The sequence below is a fragment of the Lissotriton vulgaris genome, chromosome 12 (genome assembly GCF_964263255.1).
Source record: "Lissotriton vulgaris chromosome 12, aLisVul1.2, whole genome shotgun sequence".
Classification (NCBI taxonomy): Eukaryota; Metazoa; Chordata; class Amphibia; order Caudata; family Salamandridae; genus Lissotriton; species Lissotriton vulgaris.
The window spans coordinates 443,133,000-443,157,976 of NC_141700.1; the positions used below are offsets into that span (position 1 = coordinate 443,133,000).

The 24,977-nt window shown below is 34.8% G+C and overlaps 12 non-coding genes across 12 annotated transcripts; all 12 read right to left on the bottom strand.

Annotated features, from left to right (window-relative positions):
• Positions 1-1,654: 1,654 nt before the first annotated feature.
• On the bottom strand, positions 1,655-1,727 carry TRNAT-CGU (transfer RNA threonine (anticodon CGU)). The gene has a single exon. It is a non-coding gene; the product is annotated as a tRNA-Thr (tRNA).
• Positions 1,728-2,671: 944 nt separating this feature from the next.
• Positions 2,672-2,744, bottom strand: TRNAT-CGU (transfer RNA threonine (anticodon CGU)). Its single transcript has one exon. It is a non-coding gene; the product is annotated as a tRNA-Thr (tRNA).
• Positions 2,745-4,200: 1,456 nt separating this feature from the next.
• Positions 4,201-4,274, bottom strand: TRNAT-AGU (transfer RNA threonine (anticodon AGU)). The gene has a single exon. It is a non-coding gene; the product is annotated as a tRNA-Thr (tRNA).
• A 4,986-nt stretch (positions 4,275-9,260) lies between these two features.
• On the bottom strand, positions 9,261-9,334 carry TRNAT-AGU (transfer RNA threonine (anticodon AGU)). The gene has a single exon. It is a non-coding gene; the product is annotated as a tRNA-Thr (tRNA).
• A 3,491-nt stretch (positions 9,335-12,825) lies between these two features.
• Positions 12,826-12,898, bottom strand: TRNAT-CGU (transfer RNA threonine (anticodon CGU)). Its single transcript has one exon. It is a non-coding gene; the product is annotated as a tRNA-Thr (tRNA).
• A 4,477-nt stretch (positions 12,899-17,375) lies between these two features.
• On the bottom strand, positions 17,376-17,449 carry TRNAT-AGU (transfer RNA threonine (anticodon AGU)). The gene has a single exon. It is a non-coding gene; the product is annotated as a tRNA-Thr (tRNA).
• A 1,966-nt stretch (positions 17,450-19,415) lies between these two features.
• TRNAT-AGU (transfer RNA threonine (anticodon AGU)) lies at positions 19,416-19,489 on the bottom strand. Its single transcript has one exon. It is a non-coding gene; the product is annotated as a tRNA-Thr (tRNA).
• Positions 19,490-20,390: 901 nt separating this feature from the next.
• On the bottom strand, positions 20,391-20,463 carry TRNAT-UGU (transfer RNA threonine (anticodon UGU)). The gene has a single exon. It is a non-coding gene; the product is annotated as a tRNA-Thr (tRNA).
• A 2,476-nt stretch (positions 20,464-22,939) lies between these two features.
• Positions 22,940-23,013, bottom strand: TRNAT-AGU (transfer RNA threonine (anticodon AGU)). The gene has a single exon. It is a non-coding gene; the product is annotated as a tRNA-Thr (tRNA).
• A 435-nt stretch (positions 23,014-23,448) lies between these two features.
• Positions 23,449-23,521, bottom strand: TRNAT-UGU (transfer RNA threonine (anticodon UGU)). Its single transcript has one exon. It is a non-coding gene; the product is annotated as a tRNA-Thr (tRNA).
• A 436-nt stretch (positions 23,522-23,957) lies between these two features.
• Positions 23,958-24,031, bottom strand: TRNAT-AGU (transfer RNA threonine (anticodon AGU)). The gene has a single exon. It is a non-coding gene; the product is annotated as a tRNA-Thr (tRNA).
• A 435-nt stretch (positions 24,032-24,466) lies between these two features.
• TRNAT-UGU (transfer RNA threonine (anticodon UGU)) lies at positions 24,467-24,539 on the bottom strand. Its single transcript has one exon. It is a non-coding gene; the product is annotated as a tRNA-Thr (tRNA).
• Positions 24,540-24,977: the final 438 nt, after the last annotated feature.

Below are 24,977 nucleotides of genomic sequence, written 5' to 3' on the forward strand. Positions count from 1 at the left end.
GAAAATACTTGGGTTTTTATAAGGTTAAAGCTGATCTGTTCAACAGTAAGATGAATCAGACTTTTATATTTTAATTGTATCGGAATAAGACCTAATGAAAATGATTTATTATATAACAATGAGAAAAGGAAGGCACGGCTGAGAGTTGAACTCAGAATCTCCTGTTTACTAGACAGGCGCTTTAACCAGCTAAGCCACAGCACCCACTTGATTCTTAAATTTGAAACACTTTTCTCTATGGTGTTCAAGAGAATATTGCTTTTTCACTTTCATATTCTTTTCTAAGTTCACACACTTCTCTACTCAAACACTTAAGATGAATGAAGACTCTTCACTTATTCAAAAACACCTCTCTAATTTGAAGTTTACCCTATTCATATCATTTTAAAATATACCTTGCTGAAGAATGGATTAGTTGAATTCAACAATAGAGTGATCATTCACCTCTATCTTGTTCTTTGTCATTTTCTTTTCCCTATTTCAATCAATGCATTCCTACAAAAATCTTCACAATACCAAGTATTTTATTTAATTTTTAGGATAACATTCTAAAGTTCATAGAACCAGATGTTTATACTTAAATTGTATTCAACACTTGTTTGATGAAAATTACTCGGAAAGCATGGAGAAAACAGTTAAATGCCGCTGAGATTTGAACTCAGGATTTCCTGTTTACGAGACAGGAGCTTTAACCACTAAGCCACAGCACCAACGGTAATAGTAAAAAATGCATAAAGAATTTATTGTTGATGATGAAAATGTGTTTTCTGCTATAAATTCTTCTTTATATGTATTGTAATCTTAAACACGAAAAGATACTCAATCACTATGCAAGGATTGATATGTTTTAATAAACAGGTACTCTTATAAAACCCAATTTCATTTCTTGAATTCTTTACAATTTTTTTTCATGAAGGTATTAATATTGCTCAAATCTAGGTAGAAATTTCATCTACGTCTTTCTCATAGATATGTATTTTTTTCATTTTGCTATAACAGTATTCATTCTATAATCTTGAAAATACTTGGGTTTTTATAAGGTTAAAGATGATCTGTTCAACAGTAAAATGAATCAGATTTTTATATTTTAATTGTATCGGAATAAGACCTAATGAAAATGATTTGTTATATAACAATGAGAAAAGCAAGGCGCTGCTGAGAGTTGAACTCAGGATCTCCTTTTTACTAAACAGGCGCTTTAACCAGCTAAGCCACAGCACCCACTTGATTCTTAAATTTGAAACACTTTTCTTTATGGTGTTCAAGAGAATATTGCTTTTTCACTTTCATATTCTTTTCTAAGTTCACACACTTCTCTACTCAAACACTTAAGATGAATGAAGACTCTTCACTTATTCAAAAACACCTCTCTAATTTGAAGTTTACTCTATTCATATCATTTTAAAATATACCTTGCTGAAGAATGGATTAGTTGAATTCAACAATAGAGTGATCATTCACCTCTATCTTGTTCTTTGTCATTTTCTTTTCCCTATTTCAATCAATGCATTCCTACAAAAATCTTCACAATACCAAGTATTTTATTTAATTTTTAGGATAACATTCTAAAGTTCATAGAACCAGATGTTTATACTTAAATTGTATTCAACACTTGTTTGATGAAAATTACTCGGAAAGCATGGAGAAAACAGTTAAATGCTGCTGAGATTTGAACTCAGGATTTCCTGTTTACGAGACAGGAGCTTTAACCACTAAGCCACAGCACCAACGGTAATAGTAAAAAATGCATAAAGAATTTATTGTTGATGATGAAAATGTGTTTTCTGCTATAAATTCTTCTTTATATGTATTGTAATCTTAAACACGAAAAGATACTCAATCACTATGCAAGGATTGATATGTTTTAATAAACAGGTACTCTTATAAAACCCAATTTCATTTCTTGAATTCTTTACAATTTTTTTTCATGAAGGTATTAATATTGCTCAAATCTAGGTAGAAATTTCATCTACGTCTTTCTCATAGATATGTATTTTTTTCATTTTGCTATAACAGTATTCATTCTATAATCTTGAAAATACTTGGGTTTTTATAAGGTTAAAGATGATCTGTTCAACAGTAAAATGAATCAGATTTTTATATTTTAATTGTATCGGAATAAGACCTAATGAAAATGATTTGTTATATAACAATGAGAAAAGCAAGGCGCTGCTGAGAGTTGAACTCAGGATCTCCTTTTTACTAAACAGGCGCTTTAACCAGCTAAGCCACAGCACCCATTTGATTCTTAATTTTGAAACACTTTTCTTTATGCTGTTCAAGAGAATATTGCTTTTTCACTTTCATATTCTTTTCTAAGTTCACACACTTCTCTACTCATGAACTTAAGATGAATGAAGACTCTTCACTTATTCAAAAACACCTCTCTAATTTGAAGTTTACCCTATTCATATCATTTTAAAATATACCTTGCTGAAGAATGGATTAGTTGAATTCAACAATAGAGTGATCATTCACCTCTATCTTGTTCTTTGTCATTTTCTTTTCCCTATTTCAATCAATGCATTCCTACAAAAATCTTCACAATACCAAGTATTTTATTTAATTTTTAAGATAACATTCTAAAGTTCATAGAACCAGATGTTTATACTTAAATTGTATTCAACACTTGTTTGATGAAAATTACTCGGAAAGCATGGAGAAAACAGTTAAATGCTGCTGAGATTTGAACTCAGGATTTCCTGTTTACGAGACAGGAGCTTTAACCACTAAGCCACAGCACCAACGGTAATAGTAAAAAATGCATAAATAATTTATTGTTGATGATGAAAATGTGCTTTCTGCTATAAATTCTTCTTTATATGTATTGTAATCTTAAACACGAAAAGATACTCAATCACTACGCAAGGATTAATATGTTTTAATAAACAGGTACTCTTATAAAACCCAATTTCATTTCTTGAATTCTTTACAAATTTTTTTCATGAAGGTAATAATATTGCTCCAATCTAGGTAGACATTTCATCTACATCTTTCTGATAGATATGTATTTTTTTCATTTTGCAATAACAGTATTCATTCTATAATCTTGAAAATACTTGGGTTTTTATAAGGTTAAAGATGATCTGTTCAACAGTAAGATGAATCAGACTTTTATATTTTAATTGTATCGGAATAAGACCTTATGAAAATGATGTATTATATAACAATGAGAAAAGCAAGGCACTGCTGGGGGTTGAACTCAGGATCTCCTGTTTACTAGACAAGCGCTTTAACCAGCTAAGCCACAGCACCCACTTAATTCTTAAATTTGAAACACTTTTCTTTATGGTGTTCAAGAGAATATTGCTTTTTCACTTTCATATTCTTTTCTAAGTTCACACACTTCTCTACTCAAACACTTAAGATGAATGAAGACTCTTCACTTATTCAAAAACACCTCTCTAATTTGAAGTTTACCCTATTCATATCATTTTAAAATATACCTTCCTGAAGAATAGATTAGTTGAATTCAACAATAGAGTGATCATTCACCTCTATCTTGTTCTTTGTCATTTTCTTTTCCCTATTTCAGCCAATGCATTCCTACAAAAATCTTCACAATACCAAGCATTTTATTTAATGTTTAAGATAACTTATTCTAAAGTTCATAGAACCAGATGTTTATTCTTAAATTGTATTCAACACTTGTTTGATGTAAATTATTCGGAAAGCATGGAGAAAACAGTTAGGTGATGCTGAGATTTGAACTCATGATTTCCTGTTTATGAGACAGGCGCTTTAACCACTAAGCCACAGAACCAACGTTAATAGTAAAAAATGCATAAATAATTCATTATTGATGATGAAAATGTGTTTTCTGCTATACATTCTTCTTTATATGTATTGTAATCTTAAACACGAAAAGATACTCAATCACTACGCAAGGATTAATATGTTTTAATAAACAGGTACTCTTATAAAACCCAATTTCATTTCTTGAATTTTTTACAATTTTTTTTCATGAAGGTAATAATATTGCTCAAATCTAGGTAGACATTTCATCTACGTCTTTCTCATAGATATGTATTTTTTTCATTTTGCAATAACAGTATTCATTCTATAATCTTGAAAATACTTGGGTTTTTATAAGGATAAAGATGATCTGTTCAACAGTAAGATGAATCAGAGTTTTATATTTTAATTGTATCGGAATAAGACCTAATGAAAATGATGTGTTATATAACAACGAGAAAAGCAAGGCACTGCTGAGAGTTGAACTCAGGATCTCCTGTTTACTAGACAGGCGCTTTAACCAGCTAAGCCACAGCACCCACTTAATTCTTAAATTTGAAACACTTTTCTTTATGGTGTTCAAGAGAATATTGCTTTTTCACTTTCATATTCTTTTCTAAGTTCACACACTTCTCTACTCAAACACTTAAGATGAATGAAGACTCTTCACTTATTCAAAAACACCTCTCTAATTTGAAGTTTACCCTATTCATATCATTTTAAAATATACCTTGCTGAAGAATGGATTAGTTGAATTCAACAATAGAGTGATCATTCACCTCTATCTTGTTCTTTGTCATTTTCTTTTCCCTATTTCAGTCAACGCTTTCCTACAAAAATCTTCACAATACCAAGCATTTTATTTAATTTTTAGGATAACTTATTCTAAAGTTCATAGAACCAGATGTTTATACTTAAATTGTATTTAACACTTGTTTGATGAAAATTATTCGGAAAGCATGGAGAAAACAGTTAAATGCTGCTGAGATTTGAACTCAAGATTTCCTGTTTACGAGACAGGAGCTTTAACCACTAAGCCACAGCACAAACGGTAATAGTAAAAAATGCATAAAGAATTTATTGTTGATGATGAAAATGTGTTTTCTGCTATAAATTCTTCTTTATATGTATTGTAATCTAAAACATGAAAAGATACTCAATCACTACGCAAGGATTCATATGTTTTAATAAACAGGTACTCTTATAAAACCCAATTTCATTTCTTGAATTCTTTACAATTTTTTTTATGAAGGTATTAATATTGCTCAAATCTAGGTAGAAATTTCATCTACGTCTTTCTCATAGATATGTATTTTTTTCATTTGGCAATAACAGTATTCATTCTATAATCTTGAAAATACTTGTGTTTTTATAAGGTTTAAGATGATCTGTTCAACAGTAAGATGAATCAGACTTTTATATTTTAATTGTATCGGAATAAGACCTAATGAAAATGATTTGTTATATAACAATGAGAAAAGCAAGGCAATGCTGAAAGTTGAACTCAGGATCGCCTGTTTACTAGACAGGCGCTTTAACCAGCTAAGCCACAGCACCCACTTGATTCTTAAATTTGAAACACTTTTCTTTATGGTGTTCAAGAGAATATTGCTTTTTCACTTTCATATTCTTTTCTAAGTTCACACACTTCTCTACTCAAACACTTAAGATGAATGAAGACTCTTCACTTATTCAAAAACACCTCTCTAATTTGAAGTTTACCCTATTCATATCATTTTAAAATATACCTTGCTGAAGAATGGATTAGTTGAATTCAACAATAGAGTGATCATTCACCTCTATCTTGTTCTTTGTCATTTTCTTTTCCCTATTTCAGTCAATGCATTCCTACAAAAATCTTCACAATACCAAGCATTTTATTTAATTTTTAAGATAAATTATTCTAAAGTTCATAGAACCAGATGTTTATACTTAAATTGTATTCAACACTTGTTTGATGAAAATCATTCGGAAAGCATGGAGAAAACAGTTAAATGCTGCTGAGAATTGTACTCAGGATTTCCTGTTTACGAGACAGGAGCTTTAACCACTAAGCCACAGCACCAACAGTATGTCATGTTATGTTATATATTTCTTGTAGCGCGCACTGCTAGTCAAGACTGTCCTGGCGCGAAAGGGGATTCAGTGTCAGAAAGTAACAAAGGGATAACATAACAGGAGAGAAGATGTGCATTTACATAAATTGCTTGAATAAGTGAGTCTTAAGGTGTTTTTTAAAATAAGTGAGGTTAGTCGTGTGTCTCAAATGGTCAGGGAGGCTATTCCATAGCTGTGCGGCTATGACCGTCATGGATTTTCCTCCCAGACGAGCTCTCTTAAATCTCGGAGTGACCAAATGTCTGAGAGAGGCCGATCTCAATTGTCGCGGGGGATGATAGAAGGCAAACCTGGCACTGAGGTATGGTGGGCAAGGACCATGTAAGGCCTTAAAGGCCAGTGTTAGGACCTTGAAGCGCACTCTGAGAGCAACTGGAAGCCAATGAAGATCCGCCAGTTGTCTTCGTACACTATGGCATTTGGGGATGTTGAATAGGAGCCTCACTGTCGCGTTCTGGACCACCTGCAATCTACGGAGCAGGAAATCAGGAGCGCCCACGTAAAGTGCATTAGCGTAATCCAGGCGCGACAGGATGAGTGCTCTAGCCACTGTTTCCTTCGCTTCCTGGGGGAGAAGAGGAAAGAACTTCCGGAGGGTGATCAGGGTCCCATAACAGGTTCCCGCCAGTCTCGAGATCTGGTCTCGGAAGCACAGGTCAGCACCAAACCAAATCCCAAGGTTCTTAGCAACTCCACAGTTTCCAGGTGGGCAGGGCAATCCAATGGGCCAGATGGAATCCCTGAATCCCACCGGGAATTGGCCATACAGGAGGATCTCCGACTTGTCCTCGTTACACTTGAGCTCCGCCTTGGCTAGCCAAGCAAATACTGAGGACAAGCAGGATTGGACTTTCAATGTGTCAAGGTTGTTCTTGTCCCAAGTGAAGAGAAGCTGGGTGTCATCGGCATAGGCCCTTATTTTGGCACCCAGACTCTCTGCAGGATATACCAGGGGGGTCAGATATACATTGAAGAGCAGGGGGCTTAGAGTCGACCCTTGGGGGACCCCAGTGTCCACCCCGCTAATCGATGACTGGTAGGGAGGGAGCCAGATTTGTTGAGAGCGGTCCGTGAGGAAGGATTTAACCCATGTGAGAGCGGCACCAGTAATGCCAATATCCTCTAGTCTAGAGATTAGCTGGGCATGTGGGACCGTGTCGAACGCGGCAGAGAGGTCCAATAAAATTAGGGCCGCTCTGCCGCCTCCGTCCAAACAATCCCTAATGGCCTCGGTGACCTCCACCAGCGCGGTCTCAGTGCTGAAGGTGGAGCAAAAACCTGACTGGGCTGAGTGTAATGCCCCCGTAGACTCCACAAACCTCTCGAGCTGACGGAATGCCACTTTCTCACATACTTTGGCTATTGCTGGAAGCAGGGAGATGGGTCTGTAGTTAGATGCATCCAGGGGGTCTGCGGAGGTTTTTTTTAAAAGTGGAAGAAGTTTGGCTTGCTTCCACTGAGATGGTACGTTACTTGTAGTAAGGGATTTGTTAACCAGGTCAGTAACAATCGGTGCAATGACTTCCGCCACTCCGCTCAACACTCTGGCCGGACAGGGGTCCACCGGAGAGCCTGATTTAAGCGCCTTTAGAATGGCCAGTACATCCTTCACCTCAACCTCTGCGAAAGCGCACATTACTTCTTTCGTTTTTGTGATGATGGTATGAGTGGGGGGGAGGTGGGAGGTAATCTGTTCATAAGTAGCTTGGGCAGGTGGGAGTTGGGCGGGGCTACTAGTCTTAAGGCTGGCCTGAATTTTCTTTATTTTGTCAGAAAAATGAGTGGACAATTTTTCACACCATTCCACCGAAGGGGGGGCTACTTGGATTTCTGCCACCGGTGAAGTGAAGCTCTTGACAATGGCAAATATTTCTTTGCTATTATTTTTCGCCTTAAGGATCTTATCTGCATAGTAGTTTCCCTTGGCTATTTTAATAGCAGCGTGATAGTCTTTTTGCCCAGCTCGTAGTTTTGATTTAGCCAAGGGGCAGTACTCCCTTCTCCACAATCTTTCCAACATTTTACAGTGTATTTTTTGATTTTTAAGCTGTTCAGTATACCATGGGGATGCCGGAATGGCTCGTGGGCGGATCTTTGCTTTGGTATGCGATATCTGACTTGCGGAGGAACGGATCCATGCCGAGAAATTCTCGACCGCTTCTTCGAGGTTTCCCGAATTCTCTGGCAGACTATGGGATAGAACGGTTGCCAGGGCAGGAATACTGATCCTAGGGGGGAAGGGGGTCTGTTGTTTATCTGCTGTGGCATGGGTCCTATCCATAGTCCAGGAAAAGTGTACCATGAAATGGTCCGACCATGTAACTGGGAGGGGAGTTTTGAAGATGACATCAAAATTGGAATATACCAAGTCGAGGCAGTGGCCTCCGCTGTGAGTGATATTCGGCTCTTGCATTTTTAACTGTGCTAAAGTACCTAGTTCCACAAGGTCACTGACCCCAGGGGCTGTGGGGACATCCATATGTATGTTCAGGTCCCCCAGGAGCAAGAACCTAGGGAATCTCAGTGCTCTCTGGACCACTAATTCCTCCAATGTTGGAATAAAGGAGCCCAAAGTGCCCGGTGGTCGGTAAACAAGGAGCCCGCCTAGGGTGAAATTAGGCGAGAGGGCAATTGAAAATTCCAGTACTTCCCCGTCCTTGATGTCCCCAGTGCTTTCCTTAGTTAGAGACCATTTGTCTCGATATATAACTGCCAGACCTCCACCCCTACCAGAGCTGCGATCTGCCCTCGAGATTTTAAAACCCCTGGGGACGGCTAACTCAATAGTAGGGGCACAGTGAATGTGCAGCCAGGTCTCGGTCACAAACAAGAGGTCAAGCGAGTTGTCAAGTATCATCTCGCGGACCTCTTCTGTGTGTTTAACTAGGGACCGGGCGTTAATGAGAGCCGCTCGAATTAAGGTATCTCCCTCTTTTTCCCCCAGATTGGATGGGGAGGGGAGGACCGGTTTAGTAATAGTAAAAAATGTATAAAGAATTTATTGTTAATGATGAAAATGTGTTTTCTGCTATAAATTCTTCTTTATATGTATTGTAATCTTAAACACGAAAAGATACTCAATCACTACGCAAGGATTAATATGTTTTGATAAACAGGTACTCCTATAAAACCCAATTTCATTTCTTGAATTCTTTACAATTTTTTTTCATGAAGGTAATAATATTGCTCCAATCTAGGTAGACATTTCATCTACGTCTTTCTCATAGATATGTATTTTTTTCATTTTGCAATAACAGTATTCATTCTATAATCTTGAAAATACTTTGGTTTTTATAAGGTTAAAGATGATCTGTTCAACAGTAAGATGAATCAGACTTTTATATTTTAATTGTATCGGAATAAGACCTAATGAAAATGATTTGTTATATATTACAATGAGAAAAGCAAGGCGCTGCTGAGATTTCAACTCAGGATCTCCTGTTTACTAGACAGGCGCTTTAACCAGCTAAGCCACAGCACCCACTTGATTCTTAAATTTGAAACACTTTTCTTTATGGTGTTCAAGAGAATATTGCTTTTTCACTTTCATATTCTTTTGTAAGTTCACACACTTCTCTACTCAAACACTTAAGATGAATGAAGACTCTTCACTTATTCAAAAACACCTCTCTAATTTGAAGTTTACCCTATTCATATCATTTTAAAATATTCCTTGCTGAAGAATAGATTTGTTGAATTCCACAATAGAGTAATCATTCATCTCTATCTTGTTCTTTGTCATTTTCTTTTCCCTATTTCAGTCAATGCATTCCTACAAAAATCTTCACAATACCAAGCATTTTATTTCATTTTTAAGATAACTTATTCTAAAGTTCATAGAACCAGATGTTTATTCTTAAATTGTATTCAACATTTGTTTGATGAAAATTATTCGGAGAGCATGGAGAAAAGAGTTAGGTGCTGTTGAGATTTGAACTCAGGATTTCCTGATTACGAGACAGGCGCCTTAACCACTAAGCCACAGCACCAACGTTGATAGTAAGAAATGCATACATAATTTATTGTTGATGATGAAAATGTGTTTCCTGCTATAAATTCTTCTTTATATGTATTGTAATCTTAAACACGAAAACATACTCAATCACTACGCAAGTATTAATATGTTTTAATAAACAGGTACTCTTATAAAACTCAATTTCATTTCTTGAATTCTTTAAAAAAAAAATCATGAAGGTATTAATATTGCTCAAATCTAGGTAGAATTTTCATCTACGTCTTTCTCATAGATATGTATTTTTTTTATTTGGCAATAACAGTATTCATTCTATAATCTTGAAAATACTTGTGTTTTTATAAGGTTTAAGATGATCTGTTCAACAGTAAGATGAATCAGACTTTTATATTTTAATTGTATCGGAATAAGACCTAATGAAAATGATTTGTTATATAACAATGAGAAAAGCAAGGCACAGCTCAGAGTTGAACTCAGGATCTCCTGTTTACTAGACAGGCGTTTTAACCAGCTAAGCCACAGCACCCACTTGATTCCTAATTTTGAAAACTTTTTCTTTATGGTGTTCAAGAGAATAATGCTTTTTCACTTTCATATTCTTTTCTAAGTTCACACACTTCTCTACTCATAAACTTAAGATGAATGAAGACTCTTCACTTATTCAAAAACACCTCTCTAATTTGAAGTTTACCCTATTCATATCATTTTAAAATATACCTTGCTGAAGTATTGATTAGTTGAATTCAACAATAGAGTGATCATTCACCTCTATCTTGTTCTTTGTCATTTTCTTTTCCCTATTTCAATCAATGCATTCCTACAAAAATCTTCACAATACCAAGTATTTTATTTAATTTTTAAGATAACTTATTCTAAAGTTCATAGAACCAGATGTTTATACTTAAATTGTATTCAACACTTGTTTGATGAAAATTATTCGGAAAGCATGAAGAAAACTGTTAAATGCTGCTGAGATTTGAACTTAGGATTTCCTGTTTACGAGATAGGAGCTTTAACCGCTTAGCCACAGCACCAACGGTAATAGTAAAAAATGCATAAATAATTTATTGTTGATGATGAAAATGTGTTTTCTGCTATAAATTCTTCTTTATATGTATTGTAATCTTAAACACGAAAAGATACTCAATCACTTCACAAGGATTCATATGTTTTAATAAACAGGTACTCTTATAAAACCCAATTTCATTTCTTGAATTCTTTACAATTTTTTTTCATGAAGGTAATAATATTGCTCCAATCTTGGTAGACATTTCATCTACGTCTTTCTCATAGATATGTACTTTTTTCATTTTGCAATAACAGTATTCATTCTATAATCTTGAAAATACCTGGGTTTTTATAAGGTTAAAGGTGATCTGTTCAACAGTAAGATGAATCAGACTTTTATATTTTAATTGTATCGGAATAAGACCTAATGAAAATGATTTGTTATATAACAATGAGAAAAGCAAGGCACTGCTGAGAGATGAACTCAGGATCTCCTGTTTACTAGACAGGTGCTTTAACCAGCTAAGCCACAGCACCCACTTGATTCTTAAATTTGAAACACTTTTCTTTATGGTTTTCAAGAGAATATTGCTTTTTCACTTTCATATTCTTTTCTAAGTTCACACACGTCTCTACTCAAACACTTAAGATGAATGAAGACTCTTCACTTATTCAAAAACACCTCTCTAGTTTGAAGTTTACCCTATTCATATCATTTTAAAATATTCCTTGCTGAAGAATGGATTTGTTGAATTCCACAAGAGAGTGATCATTCACCTCTATCTTGTACTTTGTCATTTTCTTTTCCCTATTTCAGTCAATGCATTCCTACAAAAATCTTCACAATACCAAGCATTTTATTTAATTTTTAAGATACCTTATTCTAAAGTTCATAGAACCAGATGTTTATACTTAAATTGTATTCAACACTTGTTTGATGAAAATTATTCGGAAAGCATGAAGAAAACAGTTAAATGCTGCTGAGATTTGAACTCAGGATTTCCTGTTTACGAGATAGGAGCTTTAACCACTTAGCCACAGCACCAACGGTAATAGTAAAAAATGCATAAATAATTTATTGTTGATGATGAAAATGTGTTTTCTGCTATAAATTCTTCTTTATATGTATTGTAATCTTAAACACGAAAAGATACTCAATCCCTTCACAAGGATTCATATGTTTTAATAAACAGGTACTCTTATAAAACCCAATTTCATTTCTTGAATTCTTTACAATTTTTTTTCATGAAGGTAATAATATTGCTCCAATCTTGGTAGACATTTCATCTACGTCTTTCTCATAGATATGTACTTTTTTCATTTTGCAATAACAGTATTCATTCTATAATCTTGAAAATACCTGGGTTTTTATAAGGTTAAAGGTGATCTGTTCAACAGTAAGATGAATCAGACTTTTATATTTTAATTGTATCGGAATAAGACCTAATGAAAATGATTTGTTATATAACAATGAGAAAAGCAAGGCACTGCTGAGAGATGAACTCAGGATCTCCTGTTTACTAGACAGGTGCTTTAACCAGCTAAGCCACAGCACCCACTTGATTTTTAAATTTGAAACACTTTTCTTTATGGTTTTCAAGAGAATATTGCTTTTTCACTTTCATATTCTTTTCTAAGTTCACACACTTCTCTACTCAAACACTTAAGATGAATGAAGACTCTTCACTTATTCAAAAACACCTCTCTAATTTGAAGTTTACCCTATTCATATCATTTTAAAATATACCTTGCTGAAGAATGGATTAGTTGAATTCAATAATAGAGTGATCATTCACCTCTATCTTGTTCTTTGTCATTTTCTTTTCCCTATTTCAGTCAATGCATTCCTACAAAAATCTTCACAATACCAAGCATTTTATTTAATTTTTAAGATAACTTATTCTAAAGTTCATAGAACCAGATGTTTATTCTTAAATTGTATTCAACATTTGTTTGATGAAAATTATTCGGAAAGCATGGAGAAAACATTTAGGTGCTGCTGAGATTTGAACTCAGGATTTTCTGTTTACGAGACAGGTGCTTTAACCACTAAGCCACAGCACCAACGTTAATAGTAAGAAATGCATACATAATTTATTGTTGATGATGAAAATGTGTTTCCTGCTATAAATTCTTCTTTATATGTATTGTAATCTTAAACACGAAAACATACTCAATCACTACGCACGTATTAATATGTTTTGATAAACAGGTACTCTTATAAAACTCAATTTCATTTCTTGAATTCTTTAAAAAAAAATCATGAAGGTATTAATATTGCTCAAATCTAGGTAGAAATTTCATCTACGTCTTTCTCATGGATAAGTATTTTTTTCATTTTGCAATAAAAGTATTCATTCTATAATCTTGAAAATACTTGTGTTTTTATAAGGTTTAAGATGATCTGTTCAACAGTAAGATGAATCAGACTTTTATATTTTAATTGTATCGGAATAAGACCTAATGAAAATGATTTGTTATATAACAATGAGAAAAGCAAGGCAATGCTGAGAGTTGAACTCAGGATCGCCTGTTTACTAGACAGGCGCTTTAACCAGCTAAGCCACAGCACCCACTTGATTCTTAAATTTGAAACACTTTTCTTTATGGTGTTCAAGAGAATATTGCTTTTTCACTTTCATATTCTTTTCTAAGTTCACACACTTCTCTACTCAAACACTTAAGATGAATGAAGACTCTTCACTTATTCAAAAAGACCTCTCTAATTTGAAGTTTACCCTATTCATATCATTTTAAAATATACCTTGCTGAAGAATGGATTAGTTGAATTCAACAATAGAGTGATCATTCACCTCTATCTTGTTCTTTGTCATTTTCTTTTCCCTATTTCAGTCAATGCATTCCTACAAAAATCTTCACAATACCAAGCATTTTATTTAATTTTTAAGATAAATTATTCTAAAGTTCATAGAACCAGATGTTTATACTTAAATTGTATTCAACACTTGTTTGATGAAAATCATTCGGAAAGCATGGAGAAAACAGTTAAATGCTGCTGAGAATTGTACTCAGGATTTCCTGTTTACGAGACAGGAGCTTTAACCACTAAGCCACAGCACCAACAGTATGTCATGTTATGTTATATATTTCTTGTAGCGCGCACTGCTAGTCAAGACTGTCCTGGCGCGAAAGGGGATTCAGTGTCAGAAAGTAACAAAGGGATAACATAACAGGAGAGAAGATGTGCATTTACATAAATTGCTTGAATAAGTGAGTCTTAAGGTGTTTTTTAAAATAAGTGAGGTTAGTCGTGTGTCTCAAATGGTCAGGGAGGCTATTCCATAGCTGTGCGGCTATGACCGTCATGGATTTTCCTCCCAGACGAGCTCTCTTAAATCTCGGAGTGACCAAATGTCTGAGAGAGGCCGATCTCAATTGTCGCGGGGGATGATAGAAGGCAAACCTGGCACTGAGGTATGGTGGGCAAGGACCATGTAAGGCCTTAAAGGCCAGTGTTAGGACCTTGAAGCGCACTCTGAGAGCAACTGGAAGCCAATGAAGATCCGCCAGTTGTCTTCGTACACTATGGCATTTGGGGATGTTGAATAGGAGCCTCACTGTCGCGTTCTGGACCACCTGCAATCTACGGAGCAGGAAATCAGGAGCGCCCACGTAAAGTGCATTAGCGTAATCCAGGCGCGACAGGATGAGTGCTCTAGCCACTGTTTCCTTCGCTTCCTGGGGGAGAAGAGGAAAGAACTTCCGGAGGGTGATCAGGGTCCCATAACAGGTTCCCGCCAGTCTCGAGATCTGGTCTCGGAAGCACAGGTCAGCACCAAACCAAATCCCAAGGTTCTTAGCAACTCCACAGTTTCCAGGTGGGCAGGGCAATCCAATGGGCCAGATGGAATCCCTGAATCCCACCGGGAATTGGCCATACAGGAGGATCTCCGACTTGTCCTCGTTACACTTGAGCTCCGCCTTGGCTAGCCAAGCAAATACTGAGGACAAGCAGGATTGGACTTTCAACGTGTCAAGGTTGTTCTTGTCCCAAGTGAAGAGAAGCTGGGTGTCATCGGCATAGGCCCTTATTTTGGCACCCAGACTCTCTGCAGGATATACCAGGGGGGTCAGATATACATTGAAGAGCAGGGGGCTTAGAGTCGACCCTTGGGGGACCCCAGTGTCCACCCCGCTAATCGATGACTGGTAGGGAGGGAGCCAGATTTGTTGAGAGCGGTCCGTGAGGAAGGATTTAACCCATGTGAGAGCTGCACCAGTAATGCCAATATCCTCTAGTCTAGAGATTAGCTGGGCATGTGGGACCGTGTCGAACGCGGCAGAGAGGTCCAATAAAATTAGGGCCGCTCTGCCGCCTCCGTCCAAACAATCCCTAATGGCCTCGGTGACCTCCACCAGCGCGGTCTCAGTGCTGAAGGTGGAGCAAAAACCTGACTGGGCTGAGTGTAATGCCCCCGTAGACTCCACAAACCTCTCGAGCTGACGGAATGCCACTTTCTCACATACTTTGGCTATTGCTGGAAGCAGGGAGATGGGTCTGTAGTTAGATGCATCCAGGGGGTCTGCGGAGGTTTTTTTTAAAAGTGGAAGAAGTTTGGCTTGCTTCCACTGAGATGGTACGTTACTTGTAGTAAGGGATTTGTTAACCAGGTCAGTAACAATCGGTGCAATGACTTCCGCCACTCCGCTCAACACTCTGGCCGGACAGGGGTCCGCCGGAGAGCCTGATTTAAGCGCCTTTAGAATGGCCAGTACATCCTTCACCTCAACCTCTGCGAAAGCGCACATTACTTCTTTCGTTTTTGTGATGATGGTATGAGTGGGGGGGAGGTGGGAGGTAATCTGTTCATAAGTAGCTTGGGCAGGTGGGAGTTGGGCGGGGCTACTAGTCTTAAGGCTGGCCTGAATTTTCTTTATTTTGTCAGAAAAATGAGTGGACAATTTTTCACACCATTCCACCGAAGGGGGGGCTACTTGGATTTCTGCCACCGGTGAAGTGAAGCTCTTGACAATGGCAAATATTTCTTTGCTATTATTTTTCGCCTTAAGGATCTTATCTGCATAGTAGTTTCCCTTGGCTATTTTAATAGCAGCGTGATAGTCTTTTTGCCCAGCTCGTAGTTTTGATTTAGCCAAGGGGCAGTACTCCCTTCTCCACAATCTTTCCAACATTTTACAGTGTATTTTTTGATTTTTAAGCTGTTCAGTATACCATGGGGATGCCGGAATGGCTCGTGGGCGGATCTTTGCTTTGGTATGCGATATCTGACTTGCGGAGGAACGGATCCATGCCGAGAAATTCTCGACCGCTTCTTCGAGGTTTCCCGAATTCTCTGGCAGACTATGGGATAGAACGGTTGCCAGGGCAGGAATACTGATCCTAGGGGGGAAGGGGGTCTGTTGTTTATCTGCTGTGGCATGGGTCCTATCCATAGTCCAGGAAAAGTGTACCATGAAATGGTCCGACCATGTAACTGGGAGGGGAGTTTTGAAGATGACATCAAAATTGGAATATACCAAGTCGAGGCAGTGGCCTCCGCTGTGAGTGATATTCGGCTCTTGCATTTTTAACTGTGCTAAAGTACCTAGTTCCACAAGGTCACTGACCCCAGGGGCTGTGGGGACATCCATATGTATGTTCAGGTCCCCCAGGAGCAAGAACCTAGGGAATCTCAGTGCTCTCTGGACCACTAATTCCTCCAATGTTGGAATAAAGGAGCCCAAAGTGCCCGGTGGTCGGTAAACAAGGAGCCCGCCTAGGGTGAAATTAGGCGAGAGGGCAATTGAAAATTCCAGTACTTCCCCGTCCTTGATGTCCCCAGTGCTTTCCTTAGTTAGAGACCATTTGTCTCGATATATAACTGCCAGACCTCCACCCCTACCAGAGCTGCGATCTGCCCTCGAGATTTTAAAACCCCTGGGGACGGCTAACTCAATAGTAGGGGCACAGTGAATGTGCAGCCAGGTCTCGGTCACAAACAAGAGGTCAAGCGAGTTGTCAAGTATCATCTCGCGGACCTCTTCTGTGTGTTTAACTAGGGACCGGGCGTTAATGAGAGCCGCTCGAATTAAGGTATCTCCCTCTTTTTCCCCCAGATTGGATGGGGAGGGGAGGACCGGTTTAGTAATAGTAAAAAATGTATAAAGAATTTATTGTTAATGATGAAAATGTGTTTTCTGCTATAAATTCTTCTTTATATGTATTGTAATCTTAAACACGAAAAGATACTCAATCACTACGCAAGGATTAATATGTTTTGATAAACAGGTACTCCTATAAAACCCAATTTCATTTCTTGAATTCTTTACAATTTTTTTTCATGAAGGTAATAATATTGCTCCAATCTAGGTAGACATTTCATCTACGTCTTTCTCATAGATATGTATTTTTTTCATTTTGCAATAACAGTATTCATTCTATAATCTTGAAAATACTTGGGTTTTTATAAGGTTAAAGATGATCTGTTCAACAGTAAGATGAATCAGACTTTTATATTTTAATTGTATCGGAATAAGACCTAATGAAAATGATTTGTTATATATTACAATGAGAAAAGCAAGGCGCTGCTGAGATTTCAACTCAGGATCTCCTGTTTACTAGACAGGCGCTTTAACCAGCTAAGCCACAGCACCCACTTGATTCTTAAATTTGAAACACTTTTCTTTATGGTGTTCAAGAGAATATTGCTTTTTCACTTTCATATTCTTTTGTAAGTTCACACACTTCTCTACTCAAACACTTAAGATGAATGAAGACTCTTCACTTATTCAAAAACACCTCTCTAATTTGAAGTTTACCCTATTCATATCATTTTAAAATATTCCTTGCTGAAGAATAGATTTGTTGAATTCCACAATAGAGTGATCATTCATCTCTATCTTGTTCTTTGTCATTTTCTTTTCCCTATTTCAGTCAATGCATTCCTACAAAAATCTTCACAATACCAAGCATTTTATTTCATTTTTAAGATAACTTATTCTAAAGTTCATAGAACCAGATGTTTATTCTTAAATTGTATTCAACATTTGTTTGATGAAAATTATTCGGAGAGCATGGAGAAAAGAGTTAGGTGCTGTTGAGATTTGAACTCAGGATTTCCTGATTACGAGACAGGCGCCTTAACCACTAAGCCACAGCACCAACGTTGATAGTAAGAAATGCATACATAATTTATTGTTGATGATGAAAATGTGTTTCCTGCTATAAATTCTTCTTTATATGTATTGTAATCTTAAACACGAAAACATACTCAATCACTACGCAAGTATTAATATGTTTTAATAAACAGGTACTCTTATAAAACTCAATTTCATTACTTAAATTCTTTAAAAAAAAAATCATGAAGGTATTAATATTGCTCAAATCTAGGTAGAATTTTCATCTACGTCTTTCTCATAGATATGTATTTTTTTTTATTTGGCAATAACAGTATTCATTCTATAATCTTGAAAATACTAGTGTTTTTATCAGGTTTAAGATGATCTGTTCAACAGTAAGATGAATCAGACTTTTATATTTTAATTGTATCGGAATAAGACCTAATGAAAATGATTTGTTATATAACAATGAGAAAAGCAAGGCACAGCTCAGAGTTGAACTCAGGATCTCCTGTTTACTAGACAGGCGTTTTAACCAGCTAAGCCACAGCACCCACTTGATTCCTAATTTTGAAAACTTTTTCTTTATGGTGTTCAAGAGAATAATGCTTTTTCACTTTCATATTCTTTTCTAAGTTCACACACTTCTCTACTCATAAACTTAAGATGAATGAAGACTCTTCACTTATTCAAAAACACCTCTCTAATTTGAAGTTTACCCTATTCATATCATTTTAAAATATACCTTGCTGAAGAATGGATTAGTTGAATTCAACAATAGAGTGATCATTCACCTCTATCTTGTTCTTTGTCATTTTCTTTTCCCTATTTCAATCAATGCATTCCTACAAAAATCTTCACAATACCAAGTATTTTATTTAATTTTTAAGATAACTTATTCTAAAGTTCATAGAACCAGATGTTTATACTTAAATTGTATTCAACACTTGTTTGATGAAAATTATTCGGAAAGCATGAAGAAAACTGTTAAATGCTGCTGAGATTTGAACTTAGGATTTCCTGTTTACGAGATAGGAGCTTTAACCGCTTAGCCACAGCACCAACGGTAATAGTAAAAAATGCATAAATAATTTATTGTTGATGATGAAAATGTGTTTTCTGCTATAAATTCTTCTTTATATGTATTGTAATCTTAAACACGAAAAGATACTCAATCACTTCACAAGGATTCATATGTTTTAATAAACAGGTACTCTTATAAAACCCAATTTCATTTCTTGAATTCTTTACAATTTTTTTTCATGAAGGTAATAATATTGCTCCAACCTTGGTAGACATTTCATCTACGTCTTTCTCATAGATATGTACTTTTTTCATTTTGCAATAACAGTATTCATTCTATAATCTTGAAAATACCTGGGTTTTTATAAGGTTAAAGGTGATCTGTTCAACAGTAAGATGAATCAGACTTTTATATTTTAATTGTATCGGAATAAGACCTAATGAAAATGATTTGTTATATATTACAATGAGAAAAGCAAGGCGCTGCTGAGATTTCAACTCAGGATCTCCTGTTTACTAGACAGGCGCTTTAACCAGCTAAGCCACAGCACCCACTTGATTCTTGAATTTGAAACACTTTTCTTTATGGTGTTCAAGAGAATATTGCTTTTTCACTTTCATATTCTTTTCTAAGTTCACACACTTCTCTACTCAAACACTTAAGATGAATGAAGACTCTTCACTTATTCAAAAACACCTCTCTAATTTGAAGTTTACCCTATTCATATCATTTTAAAATATTCCTTGCTGAAGAATGGATTTGTTGAATTCCACAATAGAGTGATCATTCACCTCTATCTTGTTCTTTGTCATTTTCTTTTCCCTATTTCAGTCAATGCATTCCTACAAAAATCTTCACAATACCAAGCATTTTATTTCATTTTTAAGATAACTTATTCTAAAGTTCATAGAACCAGATGTTTATTCTTAAATTGTATTCAACATTTGTTTGATGAAAATTATTCGGAAAGCCGAACAGGCGCTAGACAGGCGCTTAAACCAGCTAAGCCACAGCACCCACTTGATTCTTAATTTTGAAAACTTTTTCTTTATGGTGTTCAAGAGAATAATGCTTTTTCACTTTCATATTCTTTTCTAAGTTCACACACTTCTCTACTCATAAACTTAAGATGAATGAAGACTCTTCACTTGTTCAAAAACACCTCTCTAATTTGAAGTTTACCCTATTCATATCATTTTAAAATATACCTTGCTGAAGTATGGATTAGTTGAATTCAACAATAGAGTGATCATTCACCTCTATCTTGTTCTTTTTCATTTTCTTTTCCCTATTTCAATCAATGCATTCCTACAAAAATCTTCACAATACCAAGTATTTTATTTAATTTTTAAGATAACTTATTCTAAAGTTCATAGAACCAGATGTTTATACTTAAATTGTATTCAACACTTGTTTGATGAAAATTATTCGGAAAGCATGAAGAAAACAGCTAAATGCTGCTGAGATTTGAACTCAGGATTTCCTGTTTACAAGATAGGAGCTTTAACCACTTAGCCACAGCACCAACGGTAATAGTAAAAAATGCATAAATAATTTATTGTTGATGATGAAAATGTGTTTTCTGCTATAATTCTTCTTTATATGTATTGTAATCTTAAACACGAAAAGATACTCAATCTCTTCACAAGGATTCATATGTTTTAATAAACAGGTACTCTTATAAAACCCAATTTCATTTCTTGAATTCTTTACAATTTTTTTTCATGAAGGTAATAATATTGCTCCAATCTTGGTAGACATTTCATCTACGTCTTTCTCATAGATATGTACTTTTTTCATTTTGCAATAACAGTATTCATTCTATAATCTTGAAAATACCTGGGTTTTTATAAGGTTAAAGGTGATCTGTTCAACAGTAAGATGAATCAGACTTTTATATTTTAATTGTATCGGAATAAGACCTAATGAAAATGATTTGTTATATAACAATGAGAAAAGCAAGGCACTGCTGAGAGATGAACTCAGGATCTCCTGTTTACTAGACAGGTGCTTTAACCAGCTAAGCCACAGCACCCACTTGATTCTTAAATTTGAAACACTTTTCTTTATGGTTTTCAAGAGAATATTGCTTTTTCACTTTCATATTCTTTTCTAAGTTCACACACGTCTCTACTCAAACACTTAAGATGAATGAAGACTCTTCACTTATTCAAAAACACCTCTCTAATTTGAAGTTTACCCTATTCATATCATTTTAAAATATACCTTGCTGAAGAATGGATTAGTTGAATTCAACAATAGAGTGATCATTCACCTCTATCTTGTTCTTTGTCCTTTTCTTTTCCCTATTTCAGTCAATGCATTCCACCAAAAATCCTCACAATACCAAGCATTTTATTTAATTTTTAAGATAACTTATTCTAAAGTTCATAGAACCAGATGTTTATACTTAAATTGTATTCAACACTTGTTTGATGAAAATTATTCGGAAAGCATGGAGAAAACAGTTAAATGCTGTTGAGAATTGAACTCAGGATTTCCTGTTTACGAGACAGGAGCTTTAACCACTAAGCCACAGCACCAACAGTAATAGTAAAAAATGCATAAAGAATTTATTGTTAATGATGAAAATTTGTTTTCTGCTATAAATTCTTCTTTATATGTATTGTAATCTTAAACACGAAAAGATACTCAATCACTACGCAAGGATTAATATGTTTTAATAAAAAGGTACTCTTATAAAAGCCAATTCCATTTCTTGAATTCTTTACAATTTTTTTTCATGAAGGTAATAATATTGCTCCAATCTAGGTAGACATTTCATCTACGTCTTTCTCATAGATATGTCTTTTTTTCATTTTGCAATAACAGTATTCATTCTATAATCTTGAAAATACTTGGGTTTTTATAAGGTTAAAGATGATCTGTTCAACAGTAAGATGAATCAGACTTTTATATTTTAATTGTATCGGAATAAGACCTAATGAAAATGATTTGTTATATAACAATGAGAAAAGCAAGGCACTGCTCAGAGTTGAACTCAGGATCTCCTGTTTACTAGACAGGCGCTTTAACCAGCTAAGCCACAGCACCCACTTGATTCTTTATTTTGAAACACTTTTCTTTATGGTGTTCAAGAGAATATTGCTTTTTCACTTTTATATTCTTTTCTAAGTTCACACACTTCTCTACTCAAACACTTAAGATGAATGAAGACTCTTCACTTATTCAAAAACACCTCTCTAATTTGAAGTTTACCCTATTCATATCATTTTAAAATATCCCTTGCTGAAGAATGGATTAGTTGAATTCAACAATAGAGTGATCATTCACCTCTATCTTGTTCTTTGTCATTTTCTTTTCCCTATTTCAGTCAATGCATTCCTACAAAAATCTTCACAATACCAAGCATTTTATTTAATGTTTAAGATAACTTATTCTAAAGTTCATAGATCCAGATGTTTATTCTTAAATTGTATTCAACATTTGTTGGATGTAAATTATTCGGAAAGCATGGAGAAAACAGTTTGGTTCTGCTGAGATTTGAACTCAGGATTTCCTGTTTATGAGAAAGGTGCTTTAACCACTAAGCCACAGCACCAACGTTAATAGTAAGAAATGCATAAATTATTCATTGTTGATGATGAAAATGTGTTTCCTGCTATAAATTCTTCTTTATATGTATTGTAATCTTAAACAGGAAAACATACTCAATCACTACGCAAGTATTAATATGTTTTAATAAACAGGTACTCTTATAAAACCCAATTTCATTTCTTGAATTCTTTACAATTTTTTTTCATGAAGGTAATAATATTACTCCAATCTAGGTAGACATTTCATCTACGTCTTTCTCATAGATATGTATTTTTTTCATTTTGCTATAACATTATTCATTCTATAATCTTGAAAATACTTGGGTTTTTATAAGGTTAAAGATGATCTGTTCATCAGTAAGATGAATCAGACTTTTATATTTTAATTGTATCGGAATAAGACCTAATGAAAATGATTTGTTATATATTACAATGAGAAAAGCAAGGCGCTGCTGAGATTTCAACTCAGGATCTCCTGTTTACTAGACAGGCGCTTTAACCAGCTAAGCCACAGCACCCACTTGATTCTTGAATTTGAAACACTTTTCTTTATGGTGTTCAAGAGAATATTGCTTTTTCACTTTCATATTCTTTTCTAAGTTCACACACTTCTCTACTCAAACACTTAAGATGAATGAAGACTCTTCACTTATTCAAAAACACCTCTCTAATTTGAAGTTTACCCTATTCATATCATTTTAAAATATTCCTTGCTGAAGAATGGATTAGTTGAATTCAACAATAGAGTGAACATTCACCTCTATCTTGTTCTTTGTCATTTTCTTATCCCTATTTCAGTCAATGCATTCCTACAAAAATCTTCACAATACCAAGCATTTTATTTAATTTTTAAGATAACTTATTCTAAAGTTCATAGAACCAGATGTTTATTCTTAAATTGTATTCAACATTTGTTTGATGAAAATTATTCTGAAAGCATGGAGAAAACAGTTAGGTGCTGCTGAGAATTGAACTCAGGATTTCCTGTTTACAAGACAGGCGCTTTAACCACTAAGCCACAGCAACAACGTTAATAGTAAGAAATTCATACATGTTTTATTGTTGATGATGAAAATGTGTTTCCTGCTATAAATTCTTCTTTATATGTATTGTAATCTTAAACACGAAAACATACTCAATCACTACGCAAGTATTAATATGTTTTAATAAACTGGTACTCTTATAAAACCCAATTTAATTTCTTGAATTCTTTACAATTTTTTTCATGAAGGTAATAATATTGCTCCAATCTAGGTAGACATTTCATCTACGTCTTTCTCATAGATATGTATTTTTTTCATTTTGCAATAACAGTATTCATTCTATAATCTTGAAAATACTTGGGTTTTTATAAGGTTAAAGATGATCTGTTCAACAGTAAGATGAATCAGACTTTTATATTTTAATTGTATCGGAATAAGACCTAATGAAAATGATTTGTTATATAACAATGCGAAAAGCAATGCGCTGCTGAGATTTGAACTCAGGATCTCCTGTTTACTAGACAGGCGCTTTAACCAGCTAAGCCACAGCACCCACTTGATTCTTAAATTTGAAACACTTTTCTTTATGGTGTTCAAGAGAATATTGCATTTTCACTTTCATATTCTTTTCTAAGTTCACACACTTCTCTACTCAAACACTTAAGATGAATGAAGACTCTTCACTTATTCAAAAACACCTCTCTAATTTGAAGTTTACCCTATTCATATCATTTTAAAATATACCTTGCTGAAGAATGGATTAGTTGAATTCAACAATAGAGTGAACATTCACCTCTATCTTGTTCTTTGTCATTTTCTTATCCCTATTTCAGTCAATGCATTCCTACAAAAATCTTCACAATACCAAGCATTTTATTTAATTTTTAAGATAACTTATTCTAAAGTTCATAGAACCAGATGTTTATTCTTAAATTGTATTCAACATTTGTTTGATGAAAATTATTCTGAAAGCATGGAGAAAACAGTTAGGTGCTGCTGAGGATTGAACTCAGGATTTCCTGTTTACAAGACAGGCGCTTTAACCACTAAGCCACAGCACCAACGTTAATAGTAAGAAATTCATACATGTTTTATTGTTGATGATGAAAATGTGCTTCCTGCTATAAATTCTTCTTTATATGTATTGTAATCTTAAACACGAAAACATACTCAATCACTACGCAAGTATTAATATGTTTTAATAAACAGGTACTCTTATAAAACCCAATTTCATTTCTTGAATTCTTTACAATTTTTTTTCATGAAGGTAATAATATTACTCCAATCTAGGTAGACATTTCATCTACGTCTTTCTCATAGATATGTATTTTTTTCATTTTGCAATAACATTATTCATTCTATAATCTTGAAAATACTTGGGTTTTTATAAGGTTAAAGATGATCTGTTCAACAGTAAGATGAATCAGACTTTTATATTTTAATTGTATCGGAATAAGACCTAATGAAAATGATTTGTTATATATTACAATGAGAAAAGC